The 18,948-nt window shown below is 36.7% G+C and overlaps 1 long non-coding RNA gene across 1 annotated transcript; it reads right to left on the reverse strand.

Annotated features, from left to right (window-relative positions):
- Positions 1 to 4,042: 4,042 nt before the first annotated feature.
- Positions 4,043 to 11,274, reverse strand: LOC108583218. Its single transcript, XR_004180138.1, has 4 exons — positions 11,169 to 11,274; positions 9,257 to 9,321; positions 5,743 to 6,134; positions 4,043 to 4,485 (listed from the first exon to the last, which is right to left on the reverse strand). It is a non-coding gene; the product is annotated as an uncharacterized LOC108583218 (long non-coding RNA).
- Between the last annotated feature and the right edge of the window lie 7,674 nt (positions 11,275 to 18,948).

The raw sequence follows: 18,948 nt of genomic DNA on the forward strand, positions 1-18,948 counted from the left end.
GAGAGCCTTGATTTGCCACAGTGATCAGGCTAGGGTAGGGTGGCTGTGCTGGGGAACCAGGCCAGAGGGCGTTGCCCAGTAAGGTACAGCAGAGGCGGGGCCTAAAGTCCATTTACTCCTCAGCACTGTGGATGTGGCCCGTATACTAGGGGTGTACAAAGGAGTCTGGCCTCCCTTGTTGGTGAGGCTACAGCAGCTGGCACTTGGGTATTCAGGGATCCAAGGCCTGTGGGGCTCAACATGGGCCTGAGTCATGGCTCTGTCCAGACTCCAAGCAGCTCTCCATGTTGGTGTGGAGGTCCAGGAGGGTCAAAGGAGATCTCCTGTGTTCATGATTGAAAAGGTCCATGGTGGAGATGTAGGTCCTCAGGGGCTCTCACTTACCCTTTCCCCATGGTAGGGAGCCTCCTCTGGTTCTGTGCCAATCCAGCGGGGGTGGCTGTCCTGCTTCACTTCTCTCTGCTTTCCATGGTTTGCTGTGCTTCCCAGATGAATCCCAATGTGACCTTCTGGATGAACCACTTGAAGAACTAGTGTTTACTTGCCACTGTGTCTCCTCTCCTGAGAGAGGTATACACTAGCTGCTTCTAGTCAGCCATCTTGGCACTCCTCTCTGTTAACACTCTTTATACCAAAGTTGTACCACATTATCCCCATGCCGACAGGCATAAGAATGCTTATTTTTCTGTATCCTTGGTAGACCAGTGTATTATTAAATTTTTTATCTTGAAAATCTGATAAGTAAAATAAATATAATTTTAAAAACTTCAATTGAAGTAAAATATACATGCAGAAAAAATATACATAACTCAATAAATTTTTATAAAGAAACATACCTGTGTTACCAAAACCCAGATCAAGAAGCAGAACATTAATAATATTCCATGTCCTCCCTTGCAATTACCACCTTTCATTAAGGATAACTAATATCTGGACTTCCAGCAATATAGATCAGTTTAAGCTGTGTATAGAAATGTATAAATGATATATATACGTGTGTATGTGTGTGATATATATACACTTGTGTCTAGCTTCTGTCAATCTAGAAAAATAATGAGACAAGTCTTAATCATTTTAGGAGATTTATTTGCCAAAGTTAAGGACAAACCCAGAGACAGGTCTATGCCTTTCTCTGCAGATGATTTTGAGGGCTCCAAATTTAAAGAGGAAAGAGTGGGATACTGAGAAGCATGCAATTTTCATGCAAGAGTCAGGTAGGGAAAAATGTCATCTATGCCTTTGTTCTGTTTACATAAGATAACATAGATCATAGTTTACATAAGATAACATAGATCAGGTTGGGTGTGGTGGCTTACATCTGTAACCCCAGCACTTTGGGAGACCAAGGCGGGTGGATCACTTGAGGTCAGGAGTTCGAGACCAGCCTGACCAACATGGCGAAACCCCATCTCTACTAAAAAATACAAAAAATTAGCTGGATGTGGTGGTGGACACCTGTAATCCCAGCTACTCGGGAGGCTGAGGTGAGAGAACTGCTTGACCCAGAGGTGGAGGTTGCAGTGAGCCAAGATTGCACCACTGCACTCCAGCCTAGGTGACAGAGTGAGACTCCATCTCAAAAAAAAAAAAAAAAAAAGACATAGACATAATGGGGCAGGGGAACAATCAGATAAGAATTTATTTTGGTGGCCCATGGGTGACTGCACCTGTAAAAATAAGCTGTCGATTTGCATTGCCATGGTGAAATTTTAACAGCTCACTAGGAATTTCATTTTGAGCAAAATATGGGGGAGGTGTGTAGCCTTTCATCTTGTAGTCGTCTTATTGAGGAAGCAAAAGCGGGAGGCAGCTTTGCATAACCCAGCTCCCAGCTTGACTCTTCCTTTTAGCTAAATGAGTTTAGGGTCCCAAAATTTAATTTCATTTCACGCTTCTTTCATTCAACATTTTGTTTTGTGTGTGTGTAATTGTAGATCATCAATTATTATTGCTATAGTATAGTATTGGCAGTATGTGACTATACAACAATTTTATTATTTGTTCTACATTGAATTTTTTAAATGACAAATGTTACGAAAAGTTTCTCTGAACATTCTACTACATGTCTTTAGTCAATATGTGATTTATATACTTCTTTTGGCTATATGCCTATGAGTAAAATTTCTGATTTGCAAGTATATATTTCTCCATGTTTAGAAATACTGCCAGGTTTTCAAAGTGGCTGTATCAATTTATCTTCCCAGTGGCAGCATATGGGAGTTCTCATCGTTCTATATTTTCATCAGCACTTGGCATTTTTCATTTTTCCGTAATAGCCATTCAGGATGTATAATAGTATTTTATTTGGCTTTAATTTGCGTATACCTGCTGACTAATGATGTTAAGCATCATTTTGGATATCTTCTTTTGTAAAGTGTTTTGTCTTTTTCTGATTTAAGTCCAATTTTTCATTCTTCATGTTAGCAATTTGTGCTTTCTCTTCTTAAACAGTTTGCTAAGTTTGCTAATATTTTAAATTTTTATTAGTCCTTCTTAAAGGGATGACTCATTGTCTTTACCAATTGCATTTAATCTGTTCCTTTACTCTGGAACAATTCCTTAGTCTTTTCCTTTTATGACCTTTACATTTTTAAAAAACACAGTGTAGTTATGTGTATATTGTCCCTTCATTTGAGTTCCCTGATGTTTATCGTGATTAGATTCAGATTATGCATACTTGGAAATACCCTTGAAATAATTTTAGATTCTTTTTGAGCATATCACATCAGGAGGCAAAAGATATCAACTGGTTTTATTATTATCACATGTTAATTTGATAACTAGGTTGCTATGATATCTACAAAGATTCCCCATTGTAGAGTTACCATTTCTCCCTTTGTAATTGGTAAGTATTTTGTGGAGAAATACTTTGAAACAATGCATTTACTTCGTGAATATATCATTCTTTATTGTACTTTCATTCCTTGCCTTTGATTCTTGCCTGAATAAATTATTACTATGGTGGTTAGGAAGTAGTGAATTTTGAATACTATTAATCCTTCTACATTTATGCATAAGTTTTTTAAGGTAAAGGTAAATGGGATGTTTAATATGTGATTTTTAACTTGTCTATTGACAATTTAAAATATATATGATATATAATTTTAATACAATAAACTTTTAATTTTTGACCTTTGTGATGGTTAGTTTTAGGTGTCAACTTGACTGGATTAAAGAATACCTAGAGAACTGGCAAAGCATTATTTTTTGGTGCACATGTAGCGGTGTCTCTCAAGGAGATTGATTAGTGAGTTGGGGTTTGCGTGGGGAAGATCTGTTCTCAATATGGGTGGGCACCATCTAATCAGTTGGGGGCCTCAATAGAACAGAAAAGGAAAGACAGTTTCCTCTCTCTCTCATTCTCCTGGTGCTGGAACACATTTCTTCTGCTCTTGCACATCCAAACTCCAGGCTGTTTAGCCTTTGAACTCCAAGACTTATGCCAGCTGTTATAAGATCACCAGGTTCGATTACCCATTGCACAATAACATACCATTACAACTGAAATAGCAGGGGTTGAAGCTGAGAAAGTGTTTAATAATCATAGGGCAGCCAAATGAAGATATGAGAGGAAACCTCAAATCTGCCACCCTGAGGGGTTTTGAACTGGAGTTTTTAAGATAATTTCAATGGGTAGAGGGCAAAGGAGGTGATTGGTTGGGGAATGGGGGAGGAAATCATAAAGATATAGAAACTGCATTCTTGCACTGAGTCAGTTCCTCAGAGAGGATTTTCAAACTGACTGGTGTCAGTGGACCCATTGGAATACAGAATCTGAAAAATATCTCACATGGAAAAGTTGAGGTTTCTTAACATTAAAGATGTTATCTGTGGAAACATTTAAGGGAAGTTAGAACCTAGTGATAAGGAGTATGTGACTTTTAAGCAGTAAGAAGCTATAAAGAAGTGCCACCAGTAGAGTGTGTCCAAGTTCTTGACATCTTGACAAAGAATTGTACCACATGCACAAAAAAGGCAAGAAAAGAATAAAGCAACAAAACAGAGATTTATTGTAAATGAAAGTACATTCCATAGGGTGGGAATGGGCCTGAGCATAGGGGCTCAAGAGCTCTGTTACTGTATTTTCTGGGGTTTAAATACCCTCTAGACATTTCCATTGGTAACTTGGTATATGCCTTATGTAAATAAAGAGGATATTTCCTGAAATAGCTGATGTGTTTCCATTTGATTTCATTCTAGGAAGTCTTTAGGTTCCCTGTCTCCAGGCCCTATTCTCCTTCCTCATTTCCCCCCTGAAAGATGTGATCTCCATAAATCTTTATGGGAGGTGGCGAATCTGGTGCTCCTTCTTCTGTGACTGCTTCATGCTGGCTTGGGGCATAGTCCCTACCTATTGAGGGTCACAGAACTCTTGCCATGCTCTGTCTAGTGAAGGCAGGGTAGCTCCTTGATGGCCAGGGGTGGTGTCTTTACCTGGAACTGGCTGGAACCCCTGTCGCATGATCATATGAAGCTTGACGGTCTCTAGATGAGATAAAACGAATTTGGTTAAAAGATTTAATGGAATTTCAGGGTGTGGATACCTATGCTATCAGGAATGTTTGTTATAGAGATTTGCAAAAGAAAAAGAAAACCTGGTCTGTTCTAGGATCTGTGTGTTTCCTTAAAGTCTTAGCACAAGCAACTCCATTTTGGTTTGGTTTGGTGTGTTGGGGCTAGTGCATGAGCTCAGTCCAAAACAATGGCCTACCATATATATATTTTTTTGATTCTCCCTTTTTGATCAGGTCCTCGTATAGTGAGAGTATGACCAAAACTTAGAGCCTTAGCACTACTCTCAGTTACCATCATTTTGGGTTTCTGGTCTCAGTATGTCATTCATAGGTTACAGTGTTCTCATGGTCTCACACTTCTTTCAGCTCTTGTCACTCCAGTTGAAGAGAGATCATTTGACATCTTAGAGATGGCTGCATGCAAACATTTAAAGCCTTTGGGAGAATACAGCATGCCAGGGAGACTATTATTATGACTATATAATGACTGTCCTCTTGGAGATAGTATGCTCCTTACCCAGGGCCGCCATAAACCAAACTTCCTAAAATCAAAGAGATCAAAGAATGAGCTAAAGAGTCTACTTGCTTAATTAAGCAGTCTCTTTGTTAATCTGCTACAGCTGAATCTCTATAATATCTGCTGTTTTCTCCAGACACTTTTCTGTTTAGCCAGTTCTATTATTTAGCATAACTTTCAAAAGAACATTAAAGTCTGTTGTGTAACCGTAGCCTTTACAGTAGAATCTGCTATAGAGCCCATTATGAGGGATACATTCTAATCATTGACTTGTTTACTCCAAACCATGGAAAAAGGTCCTAACAAATGATGCCCTTCTATAAGAGTGAAGGCCTCCTGGCAATGTTCTCTTTAACCCATAATGTGGGTTAAGAGGGGTGAACCAATGTTCTGTTTCTGACTGATTATGAAGCAACATATGTACCATTGAAGTTTCTGACCTATACTGGACCTTAATCTTTTATCTATCAAAGTATAAGTTTATCCATGTATAAGGCTGCCTGCAAAATCCTTCACAAATAAAAAATATACCTCGTAAGTGCACACAACAGATCTCTTTTTCATTTCTATTGTTCATAGAAACATAAACAAGAAAAAATATTCATAGATAAGTGTCTGATGATAGTAGAAGCCTTGATCCATGATCTTGGGAAAAGCTGTTCACATCAAGGATATTTTCTTCTGAGGAGAGACTTCCCTGGTTAGTTTTACCTTAAGGGTTCCAATGGGTGTACAGTTCCAAGAGTGTGGAGGGACACTTCTCAGTTGTGAGATTATGAACCCAAAGTTCAAGTTTCCAAACTTTGGCTGCAATGTGGATGGCAAGGACAGTCTTTCTCTGATGTTCTCAGAAGATCCAATTTTTAGGTTCTAGATTGTGAAAGGCTTGATTATCTTCAGTGAATCATAAAAAGCTTTCTTTACCAGGTGAAAATGCACTGTGGCATAATAACTTAGTGTTATAACATCAACCCTCTTGTGTGGGAGAGCATTTATATAACCAGAAAACATGCATTGAAGGTAAAAATTGAATAAAATCCCTTTATAAAATGTTTGAATGGTCCATCAGGTGATCACATATATCTGAAGCTTTGATTGTTTTCCTAGGAATATGGGATGAAACATTGGTTATAAACTATTTTAGCAATTTATAAGTCACCACACCAATATATTCAATTTGTATCATTTTATCTTTTCCATAATGAGTGACAGAATGCAGAACTTTTAACAATAAAAGCTTTAAGGACTCAGGAAGGACAAGGTGGCCAACCTGGTTCTTCATGAGTCAATGCTTAATTAACATTAGACTTATATTCTCTTGAATACCAATTAGGTGCATAGTACTGGTAACTGATGGGTTAAAAAAGGTAATTTGACTCTTAGACCATGGAGTTCATTCAAATTGTGTATCTAAACAATTTAAGTATCAGCTGATTTAGCATGAAAATCTGGCAAAGTATTTTCTTGTTATTTAATTAATTTTTGCTCTACTTAGGTTAGCAGCTTTATAACCCAGTTACTCTTTTCATTAAGGTTCCAGGAATTCTTACCCAGTTCAAATGATGTGATTATAAAGTTATTAGAAACTTGTATTCAAGAGTGCTTTTTAGGGTTCTTTTCTTCCTTTACTGAATCTTCTCAAAGACACCATATTCTAGGATTTTTGTGCTTGTGAAATTTTCAGAAACTGCATCAGTATTAAGTAATTAACTGTAGAAATGACTTTAAATAGTTAAAAATACAATTGACAAGGAAATTTGGTTATTTCTGTGGTTTACAATAATTTAACATAATATCCATAATTATTAGAATTTTAGAAATCCTATACAATTTTGTAACATATATTAATATCATTCACTAAAACCTAACCTGAAGATTAAACGTTTTTAAAAACTATTTTTGACAGTGCTTCTCATGTAACTAAACATGTCAAATAATTCTGTTTACCTCTCTTTTGGAAGCTTCAGGGGCCTTCTGTAGCATCTCAAAGTTAGAAGTCAGAAAAAGACAATTTTGATTTTGGGAAGCCTATCAAATATGTTAAAGGTTTAAAACACTTGATATTATGAAATAAAATTCCAGGTTACAAGTCATTCATTTAGCCAAATAATGACTCAAAAATTTTTTTTAAAAGGCAGAAACCTTTACTCATTGACAGACAGAAGGCTTTCCAAACAATCTGTCTCTTGTCTTTCCCTTCTTTATTTCAGTAGTTTTATTCAAAGGGCAAACAAAAATCTTTAATTATCTTTTTTTTTTTTTTTAGACAGTCTCACTCTTGTTGCCTAAAATGGAGTATAGTGGCACGATCTTGGCTCACTGCAACCTCTGCCTCCCAGGTTCCAGCAATTCTCCTGCCTCAGATTCCCATGTAGCTGGGATTGCAGGCACGTACCACCACACCTGGCTAATTTTTGTACAGTAGAGAGAGGGTTTCACCATGTTGGCCAGGCTGGTCTCAAACTCCTGACCTCAGTTGATCCTCCCACCTTGGCCTCTCAAAGTGTTGGGATTACAGGTGCGAGCCACTACACCCAGCCATTATCTTTTAATATTACATGAAAATCTTGTTTAAGAGAAAAAGCTAAATTTTACTCTTGCACTAGTATACTATTAATGTTAACCCTAATTTTAAAATAAAACTTTATAGACAAATCTTTCCAATCTTAATCAGTTTGACCACAAGGTGAGATTCTCATAAACCTTTTATAACCCTTTGCAAATTTTTGTTAAAGAGCACATCAATGCTTTAAGAAAACCCTGTTTGTGCTTTTATTTCAATGTTTAATTTACGGAAAAACCAGCAAATGCCCCTTTAAATTTAGTCAATATGTTCACACACAGAATTTTTCATGAGATTTTATTTTTTTTTTTACAAACCTTCCACAGTTTGTTCAAACATTTAGCTTTAGCCCAACTTAAAACAATCCTTTAACCATTTAGGCAAAAAATAAATCCATATTCCCAGTCTTACAATTTTTTACCAAAAACATATTTGACTATGCTTACACACTGTTCATGTAAAACTGTTTCTTCAGTAATCTCAATTACATGTTACAATGTTAACTCTTAGTGACTTTTACTTTGGGTGGAAACCTTGGTAAGTTCAGGATTTTAATTATGTGCTAGGTGTGGAGCGTAGGACCCAGACAGAAGTTCAGATAAGGTCTATCTCTTTCCAGTATCTAACTCCGTGTGTCCCAGGCCTTACTCAGCTGTAAAGCAGGCAAGTAGTGGCATTTTATGAAGCATTTAGGAGGCCTAATCTCCTTTAAATTGTATAACATTTCTTGCATAAATTTTCTTTTATAAATAATTTCACAACTTACACAGACCATCTATAACATGCTTGGACTTTCTGGCTTGTCCTGAGCATCTCCCATTTGAAACATCCAGTTATTTTACTTTAGGACAATAATTTACCATACAAGATCCTATTTTATATAAAATATCTTTTCTTTATAACTTTCTTTGCACAGCTAGGGGACGTGGCTAATTTCACATGTCCCCAGGTCTTATCTAGAATCAATTGCTCCAAAATAAACTGAACAATTTTTAAAAGTCGAAGAAGCAGTATATGACCTTAAAGCATTTAACAAACCTAATATCTGACCTGCATAATTTAGACCAAATGTTTGCATTTTGAAGATATTTTTATTTTACCAATAATCTTTAAAACTGTCTTATTTCCCAAAGATTATTTAAGTAACATGAACTAACTAAAAGACATTACACTTTTTACTTTTCTGGCAAAATATTTGATTTAAGCTCTTATTATTAAACCAATTAATTAAACCTCTTTTATATTATATATACAACACATATAAAAACACAGACAGACAGATGACAAAGGACTCATTCCCTAAGCCAGAAATTAAACCCTAAACCTGGGCCACCATTGTGAAAAGAGAAAGCATGGCCACATGGTTACAAGGTCAAGCTCCCAAGGACATGACTGACCAGTTTGCTGGGCTGTCTTGAACAGGGGACCTATGGGGTCCTAGGTACACATTTCATCCTAAGGTACCCCCGTATGACAGAATAATACAGAAAGACACACAAAGCACACCAGATTCACTACAGTTTAAGACTAGCCTCAGAATTCTTTTGTATATTAATACAAATTTTACAGAGGAGGTAAACAGTGACTTTTACCATTCATTTAACAAGTTTACACACACACAGAGAGAGAGAGGCCAGAGTCTGAATGGTAAGAAATTTTTACCCTTTTGCCAGCATGTTGCATTTGTGGGTTCTCTCCTCCTGGGCAGATCTAGCGGCCTTGCTTGACTGTATGCAAACAAACACATTACTATGAATTAAGAACGTTCACAAATAGTTTACAAATTTTGGAGAAATTAGAGAGAGAGAGGTGACTCAAATTCTATTTACAAAAGTATACTCAACACATCTAACGTATCAGGAAGCTTAAACTCCAAAAAGTTAAAAAGCTGGTGTGCTCCATTAATTCCTGCAGGCCTGACAAAGGTAGCCTAGGGATTCCTGATAAATAGAACAAATGATGACATGCTAGAAATGCATAGGAGACAAACTAACTATTCACAGAACCAAATAAAAGCCTTCCATTAGAACCTAAAAAAAATTCATGGTTTTGTATATATACATACATAAGTAAAGCCCAAAGGAGAATAAACAGCAAATGAATGAAAATTAAAAACAAAAACAAACAGGAAACCAACCTTAAGTTTTTCCTAGTCAAACTACACTGGAGGTTACAGTGTTATCCCAAAAATCCACAGAGTGAATGTTTCCTTCCTGATACACAATTCAATAGCCTTAAGCCTACCAATATTACCATACATCTTGTACAATCAAGAAATTCACTCTGGGCACATGACCAATAAGCATGCCGGTGCCAGCACTATCCACACAAAACTATAAACATAGTGTAAAGCAATGCGAGCATGTATGTGAAATTTGGCTCCACACTAAATCTGGCTTCATGCTTAACAACATTTAAAAAAAGGATTGCCAAACTGCCAATGCATTTCTTTATAATATTTCTCATTTTACTTTAATCAAGACTAAAAGCTTTAACTATGAAAATGTTAATTAAGCAAATATATTCAATTCTCTATCAGGTTTTAAAGAATATTTTATTATCTAAACTTTTCCACATTGTCATCCCCTACTTACTGGTTCCTTACTACATTGTTTCAAAAATAACCTTTTCAAATCTGTAATTTGAACTAACTTTTAGGTAACTCCTGAATTAGGCAAAAGTATTCTTTTTCTCACTAATAACACAACACTTTCTGACACATTTTGTATACAGAATTATGCATAAGCTAGAATTCTTATCCTTAGTAACCTAAAACTTTAGTGAAACCATAGAATCCAGAAGTCCTGAACTGTCACATATGGGCATGTATAGATAAGAACAATTCCACAATTTTTAGAAACATATTTCTTCATATCATAACCCTTTTTTAATTGGAAATGATCCAGATATTAAATGAGCATCAAAAATAATTTTAAGATTTTAATTTGCACAAAAAATTTACCTAAAATATTTGTTCCATTCACTGTACTCAATTCTTTCACTTTCAACAGTTTATCTAGATTACTTCTGTAAACTGAGACATTAGACACTAGAATTTAAAGTTAGTTATTTCCTTGTTAACCACGTTTTTAATACCAATGAACATCAGGTGCTCACCTAAACCTAAGTAACAGTCTCAAAGTTAAATACATGGGTAATTTTGCCAATAACTCAGAAGATTTAGCAAACGTTAAATTACTCTCATTTGTCAAAAAGAGGCATGCAAACCAAGATCATTTTGTTTTGGCTGGGTTTGTAGTTTTATAACCTTCTTTGCCAAACCCTGATATCTTAGAATATCTAGCAGAGACAAATATAAAATCCAGACAAAAATGTATGCTGACTATTCTGAAAGCATTTCCATTTTTATTTTACCAATAATTTTAAAATCAGCTTGTTTATAAAGTTATACTTAAGTCACGTGAACTTGAAAATTGCTTAATTTACTTAATTTATGAGCACTCTTACTTATAAGCCAATTTGGTAGACACAACATATAACAATAAGTATGCATACAAATAAGCACATCTAGACATGTATATACACACATGAATGAAGATTCAATAACTTTTACCTTGGAATCCTAGCCATGAGATAGCAATGCCATTTTGCTGGTTTTACTTTGTTTGCCCCAATAGATAATGCAAGGAAGGCTGTGAACCAAAATTTCAGGTGAAGCAGTTTCCATGGCAGTTTGATTTTTAAAGGACAAACCTCCCCAGACTCCAAAGAACACTGGAGCCAAACAGCACCAAAGGAGAGCATCACACATTAACCAGGCCCCCTGCTGAGAACAGCAGCACAAAAGCCTGAATGCATACAACTCCATTCCACTTTCTCATTTAACAGCAAACTCCAGATTCCAAACAATATTGGAGCCAAACAGTATTGCAACTGTGAGAGAAAACTCTAAGGAGGGCTTAGTACTAGACCACAGAACATCAGTCGAGGGCGTCCCCTTTGGAAAGGTTGAGGTCCAGAGGATCCACTGGGGTGTCCCCTTTTGCGGTCCAATCTGACTTTAAGTGGGCACTAGTGCCACTTTCCCTCCAGAGGCAATGGCCTACTATGAGCTTTCGTTTTGTCCCTGGATGAAGGCCTCAACTTCCAGCATCCTTATAATTTGATAAGACCATGCTTTCCCATGCTTCCCATTCCACTAGTGATAACCATGAACTAATGATAGGAACTGGAGGCTGGGTAGGTTTCTTTTGTCCTTAGCCAATTGAGTTGGTTAAGGGAAGAATTTAGCATAAGAAAAGGTTTACATCACTTGAAATGTGTGAATTCACTCTGAGCTGCGCCACAGGTAGGGATCAGGGACCACAAACGGAAAACATTAAAAATAGTCCTTCAGAGTGGCCCTGGCCAGAAATCTGCCATTCCCTCTGTATTTAGCTGCTGCCCACTAAGGGTCCCAAATTTGAAAGGAAAGGAGAGAGAAAGAGGGAGAGAGTCTCCTGTATGAAGCAGAAAGGAAAATGAGAAAAACAAATCCTAAACTTTGGGCTTACCTCCTGGCTGGTTTGCCAAAATACATTACTGGTGTGGGTGTGTCCAGGCTCTTGGCATCTTGAACAAAGAATTGGACAAAACGTACAAACAAAGCAAGGAAAGAATGAAGCAACAGAAGCAAAGATTTATTTAAAATAAAAGTACATTCCACAGGGTGGGAGTGGACCCAAGCTTGGAGCCTCAAGAGTCCCATTACTGAATTTTCTGGGATTTAAATACCCTCTAGAGGTTTCCATTGGTTACTTGGTGTACACTCTATGTAAATGCAGGGGATATTTCCTGTCATAAGTGAAGTGTTTCCATTTGATTTAGTTCTAGGAAGTCCTTAGGTTTCCTGCCTCCGGGTCCTATTCTCCTGTCAGGGAAGAGGGCTATAGGGCAAGCTGGTTAATGCTTAGCAATGCTTCTATTCAAAGCTTTTGCCTTTGTTAAAGTCCTAACAATTTCTTTTTATTAATTTTCTGAGGATGGTTTCACAGTAACACCTTGTGTTCTCAGGTTTTGGGCCTTGGGCTGAGAGTTACACCATCAGCTCCCCTGGCTCTGAGGTTTTGGAACTTGGACTGAGACACACTACCAGCATCTCAGGATCTCCAGCTTATGGACAACCTGTTGTGGGACTTCTAATCCTTTATAATTGCATGAACCAATTTCTCTAATAAATCCTCTCATCTATCTATGTAACTATGTATCTATCTATGTATCTATGTGCCTATCTATCTATCTATCTATCTATCTATCTATCTATCTATCTATCTACTATTCATCCATCCATCTATCTATATCCTATTAGCGCTGTCTCTCTGAAGAACCCTGACTAATAAAGATTTTGGTACCAGGAATGGCTCTTGGGAAAAAGAATTTTAAAGACGAATTTTCATAATTGATTTTGGGGTTTCTGGAATTTTCTTTATAATCTGATTAGACCTAAAAATGCTCAGAACACTACCTTTCTTTTTGAAGCAATGTCTCTGTTGCCCAGGCTGGAGTGCAGTGGCACAGTCTCAGCTCACTGCAGCCTCAACTTCCTAAGCTCAAGTGATCCTCCCACCTCAGCCTCTCATGTAGCTGGGACCACAGGCATGCACCATTATGCCTGGCTAATTTTTGTGTTTTTGGTAGAGATGAGGTTTAATCACATTGCTCAAGCTGGTTTTGAACTCCTGAGCTCAAGCAGTCCACCTGACTCAGCTTTCCAAAGTGCTACGATTAGGGGCATGAGCCACTGCCTGGCCACTACTTCTAATATATAGAAAGCACTCTGTACTCTCATAGTTCATGGTGTGAAATGTTTATAGAAATACACAAAATATTTGCATTGGATATGCAAATCAGCTATTTACAAAAGGCAAGAAACTTGGTAATTCTGTATATGACACTTTCAAACATTTGTGTAAAACAAGGGAATATAATGATGTTGGTTGGTTTCTTCTAATGTTGCTGGACAAAGCAATGAAAGAAAAGTTTGAGTTCAGGGATTCGAATTCCTGTCTTCATCTCCATATAGACAGTGTAAGAGCTTCTACGTATGCCCTAGAGAAGAATCTCTCCTGTAGCCATAAGGCTGAAATTGCTAAGTCAAACACAAACCATTCCACAGGGTGGGAGCGGGCCCAAGCATAGGGGCTCAAGAATTCTATTACTGAATTTTCTGGGGTTTAAATACACTCTAGAGGTTTCCATTGGTTACTTGGTGTACGCTCTATGTAAATGAAGGAGATATTTCCTGAGAATTACAACTAAAGTTGAATTCTCAGCCTGTGAGATGTCTGCTGTTAAAACGAAAGCATTTGTAGAAAAAAAATGGGATCCTTATTGGTTTTATGTTTTATGTATGTCTTTTTTTAAGAAGTGTCTGTTCATGTCATTTACCCCTTTTTTAAATGGAGTTATTAGTTTTCTGCTTGTTAATCTGTTTAAGTTCCTTATAGATTCTAGATATTAGACCATTGTCAGATGCAGAGTTTGCAAATGTTTTCTCCCATTCTGTAGGTTGTCTGTTTGTTTTTATTTTATTTTTTGCTGCTCAGAAGCTCTTCAGTTTACTTAGTTCCTACTTATCAGTTTTTGGGGTTTTTTTGGCAATTGCTTTTGAAGTTTTTATCATGAAGTCTTTATCATGGCCTACATTAGGTTTTTAAATTGAGGTATTTTTCCTTTTTTGCTGAGGCATTCATTGCAGTAAACCCTCCTCTAATAACTATTTTTGCTGTATTCCATAGGTTTTGGTATGTCATTTTTCCTTTCTTGTTTACCTGGAGAAATTAAAAACTTTCCATTTTAATATTGTTATTGATCTGTTGATTATTGAGGAACATGTTGTTGAATTTCCATGTATTTGTACAGTTTCTGATGTTCCTCTTTTAATTGATTTCTAGTTTTATACCAATGTGATCAGAAAATACACGTGATAAGATCCCTATCTTCTTACACTTATTAAGATTTGCTTTGAGGCTTGACATATGATCTATCCCGAAGAACACTCCATGTGCATTTGAGAAGAAGATGCATTCTGCAACTGTTGGATTTAATGTTTTGTAAATGTCTGTAAGGTTCATTTGGTCTAGTTTATCTTTTTATATTTATTTACTTTATTAGACAGAGTCTCGCTTTGTCACCCAGGTTGGAGTGCAGTGGCAGGATCTTGGCTTACTGCAACCTCCACCTTCTGGGTTCAAGTGATCCTCCTGCCTCAGCCTCCCAAGTAACTGAGACTACAGGGGTGTGCCACCACGTCTGGCTAATTTTTGTATTTTTAGTAGAGATGGAGTTTCACCATGTTGGCCTGGCTGGTCTCAATCTCCTGAGCTCAAGCGATTCACTCGCCTTGGTCTCCCAATGTGGTGGGATTACAGGTGTGAGCCACCGCACCCGTCCTGGTCTAGTTTAAATGTGATGTTTGTTTATTTTGTCTGGTTGATCTGTTCATTGCTAAAAGTGGGTTGTTGAAGTTCCCTACTATTGCATTGAAGTCTATGTCTTCGTTTAGATCTAATAATATTTGCTGTATATATTTGGGTGCTCCTATGTTGGATGTGTGTGTGTGTGTGTGTGTGTGTGTATATATAAATATAATTCTTACATCCTCTCTCTCTCTCTCTATATATATATATGTAATTCTTACATCCTCTTCCTGAATTATTTCTCTTGTTATTTCCTCTTCCTTGTTATTTCCCTTTAACATTGTATAATGACCTTTTGGTGGTTTTAAAATAATTTTTGACTGTAAACCAAAAATAGATTGTAAGATCCTTTTTTAATCTGACATAAGCATAGCTACTTCTACTCACTTTTGATTTCAGTTTCCATGAAATATCTTTCTATTCATTAAACCTTACAATCTAGTTTTGGTTTACAGTAAATAACTACATGTCCTTACAGATAAAGTGGAGTCTCTTGTAGGCAACATATGGTTGGGTCTTATTTTTTATCGATTCATATGGTTTATATATTTTAATTGGAGAATCGCATTCATTTACATATAAGATGATTACTGATAGGCAAGGACTTACTCCTGCCATTTTATTAATTGTTTTCTTGTTGATTTGTAGATCCTTTGTTCTTTTCCTCCTCTCTTATTTACCTTTGTGGTATGGTGGTTTTCTGTGGTGCTAAGCTTTAATTTCTTTCTTACTTTTGTTTGTGTGTCAGCTGCAATTTCTTTCTTTGTGGTTAGCATGGGGCTGATATAAAAAAGTTGTGGTTTTAATAGACTATTTTAAGCTGACAACAACTTAACTTTGGTTGCATAAAAATACTCTAGACTTTTATTATCTCACCCCACAATTTATATTTTTGTTGCCTTAATTTACATCTTTGTATATTGTGAGTTACTTAACAACTAACCGTAGGTGTAGTTATTTACTTATTTATTTATTTATTTTTTACTGTTTTTACTTTTGGCCTTTATGCTAGGGATTTGAAATATTTACAGAGCACATGTACAGTTTTGGAGTATTCTGATTTTGATTATGAGTTTACCTCTAATAGTGAGGTTTTTTTTTTCTTTTCTTTTCTTTTTTTTTTGAGATGGAATCTTACTCTGTCACCCAGGCTGGAGTGCAGTGGCATGATCTCAGCTCACTGCAACCTCCGCCTGCTGGGTTCAAGCAATTCTCCTGAGTAGCTGGGACTACAGGCATGTGCCACCGTGCCCAGCTAATTTTTTGTATTTTAGTAGAGATAGATAGGGTTTCACCATGCTGGCCAGGCTGGTCTCGAACTCCTGACCTCGTGATCTGCCTGCCTTAGCCTTCCAAAGTGTTGGGATTACAGGCATGAACCACCATGCCCAGCCTCTACTAGTGAGTTTTATAGTGTCGTGTGTGTGTATTTATGATAGCAATTATTACTCTTTTAATTTCAGTTGCAGTGCTTCTTTAAGTATTTCTGTAAGGCTGCTCTAGTGATGATAATTTCCCTCAGCCTTTGCTTGTCTATGAAGGACTTTCTTTCTCCTCCATTTCTGAGGGATGGCTTTGCTGGGTATAGTGTTCTTGACTGACACTTTGCATACAGTCCATTCCCTTCTGGTCTGCAAAGCTTCTGCTGGGAAATCTGCTGATAGTCTAATGGAGATTCCCTTTATGTTACTTGATGCTTTTCCCTTACTGTTTATAGAATTCTCTCATTATAGAATTCTCCTTCCTCAGTTGGGCAGGCATCATCCAATAGGTTGGGGGCCTGAATAGAGCAAAAAGTCAGAGGAAAGGTGATTTCTTTTTTCTCTCTCTTTTTCCTGAAGCTGAAACATTCTTCTTCACCTACTCTTAGGCATTAGAACTTCAAGCTGTCTGGCCTTTAGATTAAAGACTTACACCAGTGGCCCCCCAGGTTCTAATCCTTTGGTTTTGCACTGAACATACACAACCAGCTCCCTTAGTATGAAGCTTTTGGAATTGAACTTAGCCAGTCTACCCATACCTCAAGGTCTCTAGCTTGCAGATGGTCTCTTGTGGGACTTCTGAGACTCTACATGATTACATGAGTCAATTCCCTTATAAATCTTATCTGTCTGTGTGTCTATCTATCCCTCTCCTATTGGTTCTGTCTCTCTGAGGAAACCTGAGTAACATAATCTTCAAGCGAGCAATATTCCTAAAATCACTTATTATTTCCAGTAGTTTAAATGTTTTTTGGATTTTTTATTAATACAATTATATTTGAGAATAAAAGTATTTTTCCTTGTCTCAGATATTTATGTCTTTCTTATTTTTCCTTGCCTTGTTTAACTTGCTAGGATCTCTAGTGCAATGCTGAACAGAGGTGGGTTAGTGGCAATTCTTGCATTATTACCAAGCCAAGAAGAAAATGTTCCATATTGCATTATTTAACAAAAACTTAGCTGGATATTTTTCTCATTTATTGCCCATTTTAGAGGAGATTCCCTTTTACTTTTTGTTTGCCAAGGTTTTCTAAAATTAATAAATGGATGTTGAATTTTAGGAAATGATTTTTCTGCATCTATTGAAATATTTAGGAGGTTTTCTGTTTTATTTGGGTAATACAATGAATTATATGAATTTAATTAATTTGCATATGGCACACAATTTGAGTCTAGTCTGACATCATTTATCAAATATGGAATATTCTCAGTCATTTTCTTCTCAGATGTTTTTGTTCTCTTTTTCTCTCTAGAACTCTATATTGGACCTTTTCATTTCACTCATTCTGTCCTTTAGTTTCTCTTTCCTGTTTTTTAAATCTGTATGTTCTCATACTGCATTTTGAATTATTTCCTCAGACATATCTTTCAGTTTTCTATTTCTGTCTGTCAGTGTGTCAAATTGCTGTTTAAGCCAATTTCTCAATTTCAATTACCATAATCTTATTTTTTGATGAGTTTTCAAATGTGTGATTTTTTAAAAATAGTACCTCATTCTTTTATACAGATTCCTGTCTCCTTTTTTCTCTTTACTCATTTTAAGTATAGTTATTTTAGGCTCTCTATGATTCTTTTTCACCTCCATTCTTTTCCCACTCTCTCCATTACCTATACAAAAATGCAAAAATGATTGTTTCAAAATGAGAGTCAGTGCATTCTTCTGTTCAAACTCTTAAACGCTTTTCATCATCATTAAAAATTCATCCTTGTGTTCCTTCTGCCTGGGTTTTTCTTCCCCTAAATATTCACACAACTCAATTCCTCCATTTCTTTAAGTCCCTGCTCAAACATCACCTATTCAGGGGACCCTGTCCTATCAGACTTCTCTGTTGCTCTGAATCATAACCTCTTTGCTTTATCTCTAATTCCAGCCACAGCTGTAGTGGACAGTTTTGTGAGGGCTTCATCTTATCTCAGGCTAGCAGTGTGTGCCTTAAGCTCATCCATCAAGTCTTTCACTTTATGTTCAGGGACTTCTTGAAAGCTTAGGACTCTTGTGTGAGACCACTCAGCCCATACACACATGCAGTTTGGAAGTACTTAGGAATAAAACTCTTATGGGCAACCCTCAGCTAATAACAATTGGGAGCCGATGAATAAATTTCCCGTTTCTCGTCCTTATATGGACAAATCAAACCACTATTTCCCTTGGCAGCAATAATACATAGTTACATTGGCTTCTTTCTCCTTCCTCACCCACGTTTTCTGTTCTATTACTTTTGTTCCCTAGAATCACCTCCCAGATTAATTACCTGCATACACATTCTTTTCTCAGGCTCTGCTTTTGAGTAAACTCCAACTCAATCCATTTGGATTATACTATTTAGTCCATAGAAACTGTTTAATATTTTGCCTTAAATTCTTTGTCTGATTTAATAGAGTAAACTTTGATTTTTTTCACATTTGTTTGATAGATAATGGACAGTTTATTTTAGGTATGTTTCCTTTAAACAAT

Source organism: Papio anubis, chromosome 1, assembly GCF_008728515.1.
Source record: "Papio anubis isolate 15944 chromosome 1, Panubis1.0, whole genome shotgun sequence".
In the NCBI taxonomy this organism is placed as follows: Eukaryota; Metazoa; Chordata; class Mammalia; order Primates; family Cercopithecidae; genus Papio; species Papio anubis.